Below are 8,887 nucleotides of genomic sequence, written 5' to 3' on the forward strand. Positions count from 1 at the left end.
AGCATCCTGGTATACTACACAGATGAAACGTAGGAAATTAAATGGTACTGTGAGTTTTCTAAACAGTCCATTAAATAGTCAATCTAAACAAGCAATAGCATAGCTCTAATCATGTCCACTTCTCATAAAAATCAATTGTTTACCCTTTTTAGTATGGAATTTTCTTAATTGTGGCCTGAATGAGAAGTATTCACAAAGATCATATTTTTCTCCTCTGAAGTGGAAGAATTCTGGGCTTCACAATTTCGACTGGAGCCGCAGTTATACATTTTATAAGCTTCTTGGGAGCACCTTAAGTATTTTTCCCTTTAAAAAAAAAAAAGTCACTGAACTAATTTTGAAGTATCCAGCTCTTTTGTTAAATGTGTCAAAAATGAAGTCCAAGAGGATAAACTGCCTTCAGATTTCAAAGTGGCTTCAAATTCCAAAGTGGCTTCAAATTCAGTCTAAAACTACTATTTGGAATTTTATAACATGGCTTCTTAATAAAAAAAAAAAGTAATTAATCGGCCAATGGGCACAGTTTTAAGAAATGCTGCATACAAACTGGAAAAGTCATCTGATTAGAGATTCACGACCTGGGTTTTAGTCCCAGGTAGTATAATCCTTACCTACTACGTTTTCGTTTCCTCATCTCTAAAATGACTGATCTAATGTACCTTTTAGATCTCAAGTTCTGTGATTCTACTCAACAGGTAATGGTCATGGTTTTCACTGGAACTTCCATCAGGCACAATAATGGACCCCAAATACATTCACATCCTGATTCCCAGAACTTGTGAGAAAGACTCTGTAGATGTGATTCAGTTAAAGATTTTGAGATGGGAGATTATCCTGGATTATTCAGATGGGCCCAGTGCAATCACAAGGATACTTGTAAGCGCGAGTTGAAAGGGTCAGAGTAAGAGAAGGCGATGTGAAATGGACGCTGGAGTGATGTGACTGCTGGCTTTGAAGATGGAAGAGGGCCAGGAGCCTAGGGATGTGGGAAACCCCTAAAAGCTGAAAAAGGCAAGGAAGTAGATTCTCCACTTGAGTCTCTAGAAAGAATGCAACTCTGCTGATACCTTGATTTTCGAAACTCTGATCTCCATAACTATAAGACAGTAAATTTGTGTTGTTTCAAGACACAGATCTGTGGTAATTTTTAAAAGCAGCAATAAGAAACTAACACAGACCTGAATATGCTTCAGTACCATTTGTATCAGATATACCACAAAAATATGGAAAGATACTGTTATCTTTCTTACATTTGTCAACTGATATATTCAAAGGTGAACATTTTCTATTGCTAATGATTATGAGGAATGGTGGAGAAATACTTAAACTATTCAATCTGACAATCACGAGGCATTCATGTAAAAGCAAAGTGGAGTGATGAGGATAATAATCGCAATACTAAACAAACGCTGAGCATTTATTATGCACTGGGTACCATTTTAGTCACTTTGCATGTGTTATCTTGGTTGTGGCATGCTCTGACTTCACTGACTCTCTGTCTTCTGCCTTCTCACCTGCTCCACAAAAAAAAGCAGCATTCAATAACCGCAGGTGGGAAACCATGGAGGAGGAAGACAAGGTAAGACTAGTTAGTATTAGATAATGTTCTTTAGAAAGAGGAACTGAGGCCGTTTTTTCTGATTTAATTCAGAGGCAAAACTGATGCTACAATCATGAAATGTGAGGTCAGCCTTCTCATTAGGCTCCACATCAGACCAGTCAGACACAGTCTACAATGTACCAGACAACGTCTCTTCCGTTTGAGACTCAAACAGACAACACCTTGTCCAAAAGCCATCCCCCAGAAGCCAAGAGCAGAAACTTAAAAACAAATGCTTAATTGAGCTGCTTACCTAGAAATTTCCTATGAGAAGAATTACATTATTATTACTTAACTGAAGCCCATTATATTACATTTTGTGTGTGTGTGTGTGTGTGTATGTCAGAGAGAGAGAGGAAAGAGAGAATACACAGCAATTGATTAGGTACTTTCTCATTTAATTCAATTACCTAGAAGAGTAAAATGCCATAAGTGAAATTCCACCGTTGCAAGAGACAGATGCTGAGAGACAACCAAAGCTGTATCTCTATGAGCAATATAATAATCAGCTGATGAAATACCAAGTTAGTGATACATGAAGAAATCATGGAGATTAACAAAGACAGACCCCCCCCACTGTAAATGTCAATATCCAATTTTTAGAATCATATGCAAAGAAAATATGTCGTTTGTGAGAATATCCCTGCTTTCACTCAAGGCTAATCAATTTCTCCCATCATCTCTCTAAATATGAAATATAAAATGCTTCTTTCCAGTAGCACCATTATTTCAAAAATAAGGTACAAAATTTAAAGAATATTAAACCTACAGTTCTAAATACATATTTGCAACAGTTTAAAATAAATAAGATCAAAGTTGTATGCTTTCCTCTGAACAAAAATTTTCCTAAAATAATAGACTGGGTTTAGCTGACAAAATTAGTTTTCTTCCCCACCCCCCATTAGTTTTCAATAAAGTTCTGGTATAAAAGAAATACCAAGTCAACGGGGAATTTAAGATTTCCATGGCACTGGATTCATAGCCCCATTCACATGTGTCACAGTAAATAACATGATTTGTTCCCAAATCTGTCTCTCTTACATGACTGTAAGCTCAAGGTGTAAGAATGAGTATCTTATTGATCTCTATGCATCTCCATAACATCAAATATTTTTTGGCCCATAATGAGTGCCTATCGGTACTCACTAAGAGTTTTTTGAATGATAAATTAATACACTAATGCCAAAGACTTTGACGGGAATACACATTAAAGTCAAGTGTATGCCTCATTGAAACTGAAGCCACAGTCTAATAAAGAGAGACCTGTAGAAGATCATGAAAAAAAAATCAAAGATTTAAATGGGATGTCAGATGTGACCTTTTGAAGAATGTTAGTGAAGTGTTGTGGTGCTAGTTCTAAATACATCTATATTCATATCACCCCCAAAAAAAGAGCATGCTTCATGCATGCCACTGTCCCAGCACAGGAGTCTTCATACAGTATAGGCTCACTTCAAGTATTAGTGGAAGACTGAATTAATGAACGATTATACCATATGCTATGAGTGGTCTTTTTGAAGTTTAAGATCAGTGACACTATCAAATTATAACAATTTTACAAGACCCTAAATGTCCACTAACCAAGTCTGATATATTTTCTCCCTGCTATAAGAGTCATTGCTAATATGGTTGTAAATCAAATTAAAAATGGCAATTTTCTTTTATTTATGCTCAAAGATCACCTACGCCAGCATATCCATACCTTTTTTCCCCTACCTCTCCCACTGCCTCACTCACCCCTCCACTTAGCCAACTGGTTCACCAGGGTCCCAATATGCAGTTGGAAGCACAAGTACAACTGCCTAATTGTTATATCATCACAACTAAGCTAAAGAATACATGATTAGTTGAACGTGAGATGGAATGAGATAGAATCCCAGGAGCCTTACACAGTCAGTGCAGTCAAAGCAACTATGAGTGGGAGGAAGGAAGTGCTTTTGGGGTAGAAGAGGAAGGTGCCTAAGGGAACTTACTTAGTTGTTTAGATATACATATGTTTAGAGTTGTGTGTGTGAGTATATATATATTCAAGTATATACATACACACACATATGTTTGTATTTTTATATACATAATCTTTACACTGATGAAGTGGTCACATACTTTGGCAAAACATTTTAAGGAGATGCATTTGGCTGAAATTCTTTTAGGAAAGCAAACTGAACAATGCTACAAAGATCTTAAGGCAGCTTCTAAAACAGAAATCCCACTGGGACCGGTTCTAGAAGCTTTGCCAGGGTATAGGATACAGAACTCACTCTAGCAACATCTTTGAGATTTCTGGGTTAGGAAAGCAAAATTTCATAGGCAAGATGGTCAAAGCAGAGCAGAAAGAATTTCTCTTGTGGTGCTCAGTCCTTCCTTGGAGAATCTGTGGCTAGAGAGGGAATAGGAAGAAAAAGAGAGAAATGGAAATGCAGATGAAAAATGAAGGAGAAAGAAAACTGGAGAGAAAGAGAAGAGAGAACAGGAACAAAGGGAGTCCCAGAGAACTTAAAAATGTGAATATACTTAGACATTAAGTCTGGATGTTTAAAAGAAATGATCTAAAAGAAAGATTTAAAAGAACAGTCCTCCTAAACTCATGTTGCTCCTAACTTCAGTAGCTATACTAAGTTGGGCAGAGGCAAAATTGGTCTTCAAAAATTTGCTTCAGTGGAGAGGCTGCAGCTCGCTCCATTAGTATAACTTGCAGAAGAAGATTGTTACTTTAAAGAAACTAATGAAAGTCTCAAAGAGTTTATATTTCAAATGGGGAACATAGAAAACTCTGCATTTCATTTACCAACTTTTATAACTGAAATCACTCTAATTGTCATGTACTGTTTCTTTGAAGCAAGGAAGTGCTCTGTCAGCGGACTGCTGGTCTACCTATATGTCAGCATGTATTTCTAGGGAAATCCTCATCATTGCTGCCATCAAAGTAACAAAAATGGCCCAGAGATAAAAGTGACTTCTGGAGAAAAAGAATACACATTCTTGATTAGAAGCACTTCGTTTCAGAAAGAAATCATTAAGAACTGATTTTTTAAAAATATTAAGTAATTCTACTGAAATATACATATCCTATATAAACTTTAAATGGTAGATTGATTTCTTGTAGTATATAAAGAATATAGCCAAGTAGTAGAGTAAATGACAAAAGATGAACGAAATTTAGGTTTAAGGACATGAAATAATTAGTGGGTGGCACTAAGAACAAGATTTGGCGGGGGGAAAAAAAAAAGAACATCAAAACAGGGTTTAGAAAACCTAAATGTCCACCAAGAGGTGAATGGATTAAACAGAATGTGGTATGTCCATACAATGAAATTGTACTCAGCAATAAAAAGAAAAAAACTAACTGCTGAATGATATATGCAACAACATAGATGAATCAAAAACATGGTGCTAAGTGAAAGCAGCCAGAAACAAGAGTCCATTTATACACAATTCTGGAAATTGTGAAACTCATCTATAGTGACACAAAGCAGGTTTCATTGGTTGCTGGAGTCATGTCTGCATCTTGATTGTAGTCGTGGATTCACAGGTGTATACATTTGTCAAAATTCATTGACTTGTACACTTGAGGTAGATACTGCTTATTGTACAGGCACTATATATACCACAATAGAGATGATTTTAAAAGAAAAAAATAATAAATAGAAAAAACAGGTATTGGTTTAATCTTGCCATATTTTCCAAGATACATTAGCAAGCATTTAACATTTACCATAATAAAATTAATGAGTTAGATTTCCAGAGTGGGGCCTATTTCCTGAGTGCTTCACCTACTGATCAGTTCAGCTCCTTCACAACCATTGGATAAGTGAGAGGATCAAAATTCAATGGTGTCCACCATCAGAAGGGAAAAGACTGAGGTACGGAAGACATCATGAACAGGACAGCCAATGTAGATGAGGGCAGTGCAGCAGTAAGTGGTCCAAGAAAACACTTTCTTGCTCCCTTCTTGCTTTTGAAATGCGATTTTTCACATTTTACAGTGATAAAAAAGAGATGTCTGAAAGTACCAGCAACATGGCAAAGGATACCGAAATCTAAGCCTACCCAACTGTTTTTGACAAATATGCCATATCGAAAATTCTTCCAGATCCTTCAATCCTGGTCCCTGTCATCAGGGACAGGTCCCTATTTCCTGGACATCTTTTCTTTGACTTTTTAATATTAGCAATCACATCACTGGGCAAAGAGCACACAAAAATTGACCTATAAGCATGGTATGTGTTTCTTTATGAAAAGTTAAATAAATGCTATGAAACCAAACAGAAGGCAAACTTTTGATTACTACTGTCTTCTTTCATTAAATATGCACTTATAATTTTTGTGATCTTCCCCTAGAAATCCCTGAGAAATGAAGTATTAAATGAAATCACTCACACCAAGTAGTGGATATGCCTATTTTCTGGCCAAAAAAAAAAAAAAAAAAAAACTTTACTTATTATTATTGTTATGATTCAAAATTTAATCTATATACATCCAGAGAACATTATAAGAGCTCTGCTGCCTTAGGTATATGGAAAAGTGACTGCTGCAAGAAATTTCATTGATGGAAGCATCCAAAGAAAAGAACTGCCTTTAATTATTAAAGAATCCTAACGTTACCCAAAGCACTGACTTTGCCATCTAACAGCTATTTGGAAATTAAAAGGCAATTTTCAGCTATAAAATTTAAATATGGCAAAGGAAGCATCCAAAATCTTTTATGGATAGGAACAAGGAAATTAGACCTTTCAGCCAAAGGGAAAAAGATGCAACCATATACTTGTCTATACACCACAGCAAAGGAGAGAATTAGTATTATATGACTACTATTAATTATAGCAACTATTATTATATGACTATGGGTAGTGATGAGAACTTTTCTATAATACATGGATTTATCTGTTCTACCAATAATACCTTCCAAAGTCCCTGTAACATTATTTAATGATTTGCTGATAGATTAGACTATCATATGCATTTGGAAAGACATCTTAATACCATAGGGAGAGGAAACAATATAGTAATCCTTAAGTCACTTCCTCAAAGGTACATTAGAAAAAATATTAGCTTCCTTGTTCTATGACTGCCAGACATCTACTATAACATGGCAAGAGAAGTACCAAGTTTAACATAATTATTATTGATATCAGTAATTAGCCAATAAGAATGCTCTGAAATCACTTGAAAATTTGTTACAAGATTGATACTTTACTCAACAGATATCAAGTTGAGCACATTACACTACCAGATGTTTCATTGGCGGCTGACAGAATTGAGCCAGCGTTTGATGAAATTCACGTGTGCTGCATGTAAAACGACAGATCCAAAGTTGGACATGAGTTATCAGATTTCACAAGAAATAAGCTTTAAATTCACAGTAGAAACCAATGTTCTTGGCTCAAAATTCAAGGCACAAATAAGCAGCTCACGTTAATGCAAAGATTTATTTTTTCAAATAATTATTTTAAACAACCGCTAAAAAGCACTGAGGCACAAGCAAACATAACAAAATGATGTAAACATGCTTAACGTGAAATTCTTGTCTATGTCTAGTCAGTGGAGCCTACAGATTAGCCAATAACACTATGTGCAGGCTACCAGACTGGGAAAGAATACCAAAAGAAGCAATCAGTCCTTTATCTCTTGAAGTTTATAATTCTCTCAGGAAGGAATTTTTTTAAAAAACCTAATAGAGATAAAAAATAACTTTAAAGCACTTGTTATAAACGACTTCCTTCACAAGCACATATAACCCTGAGTCCATAATGTCCCAAGGTGCACTAGGCAGAAGAGAGTTTGAAAAGTGAACTAAACTAAAATATTCTTTTTTCCATGCATTCTCTCTACAGACAAGGACAGCTATCTCTAAAATATTTTTTCTGGGATAGATTTTTTTGTTTGTTTTTTTGTTTTTGGCTGTGCTACATGGCTTGCGGGAGCTTAGCTCCCCAACCAGGGATCAAACCTGAGACCCGGCAGTGAAAAAGCGCTGAGTCCTAACCACTGGACTGCAAGGGAATTCCCATGTTCTGGGATAGATTCTTTGTCAAAAGAAATTTGGTTACGTGCTGTTGTCATCAAATGAAAAAATGACCACAAATATTTCGTAACTTCTCTAATGACAAAGAGAACTCTGTTTCCCTACCCCTTGAATCTGGGCTTGGCCATGTAACTTGTTTGGCTAATCGGATGTTAGCAAAGAAGATGCAAGCAAAGGCTTGAGAAGTTCTTACCTCATGTTTGCCCTCTTTTGCCACTTTTGGAACCCAGCTGCCATGTGAAGAAGCACAGACTATCCCACTGAATGCTGGAGGCACATGGATTGATCACCCCCATTAACTTAAAGTTTGTGTTTGAGGCCATCGGGGATCAATCAGCCAGGAGCAGCCCACTCAGCTGACTGTAGCCACATGTGGGATCTCTGGTGATACCAAAATAAAAACCAACCAGCTGAACCCAACCCAAATTGCCAACCTACGAAATCATGCCTAATAACTGTCTGTTCTTTTAAGCCACTAAGTTTTGGCCTGATACACGGAAAATACTAACTGATCTACATATTAACATGTAAACCAATTTATGATTAAAACCTTTAAGCACTGGACAAACTCCAGCTGGTATTTATCAATCCTTTCTATGAGCCTGGTTTCCTCAGATCCTGATGCAAATGGGTAGACTAAGGCATAGAGAAAGTAAATAGATCTAAAATACCCGAAGCCAAAGTTGGTGTCAGAACTAGAAACACAATCCAGAAACACTAGAACTCAAAATGCTAGAACTGCTGGATCACCTGAGGTCTGGTCTCATGACCAGGAATGATATTTAAAATATATACACAACTGATAAGGCATGAACAATTAAGATAGATCACAGCCTTAGCGACAGGGCTGAGTTTTAGAGGTCCCCTGATATGCCAGGAGTTTGCCCATTAATTCATGGATCTTGAAGAGATTTAAGGGGAGGGGCCAATATCTTGGGGCACTTGGTAAGCTCCAGAGTCCACTGGATACCAGTCAGTATAGACAAATTTCAACATTTAAACAACTGGTACAGCCAGGCCAGTGCACAGAAGTCATCCCCAAACACAACTAAATTTCCAAAAATAGAAGCATTATTCATAATTTCACTGTTTCACTTAGTGAGTTAAAATGTTCTAATCTCTTTGTTTCCTTGTTTGTTCTAGAAACTGAGATTTGGCTCCTGGCTTTATAGCCTTTTTATTGAAATGACTGACCCTTAAAACCTGTAGTTATGGTTTAAGATACCAAGACCTCTGTCTCTGAAAAGAAAGGTACAATTAGAAGG

The sequence above is a fragment of the Grampus griseus genome (assembly GCF_964374135.1).
Source record: "Grampus griseus genome assembly, chromosome: 8".
Lineage (NCBI taxonomy): Eukaryota > Metazoa > Chordata > Mammalia > Artiodactyla > Delphinidae > Grampus > Grampus griseus.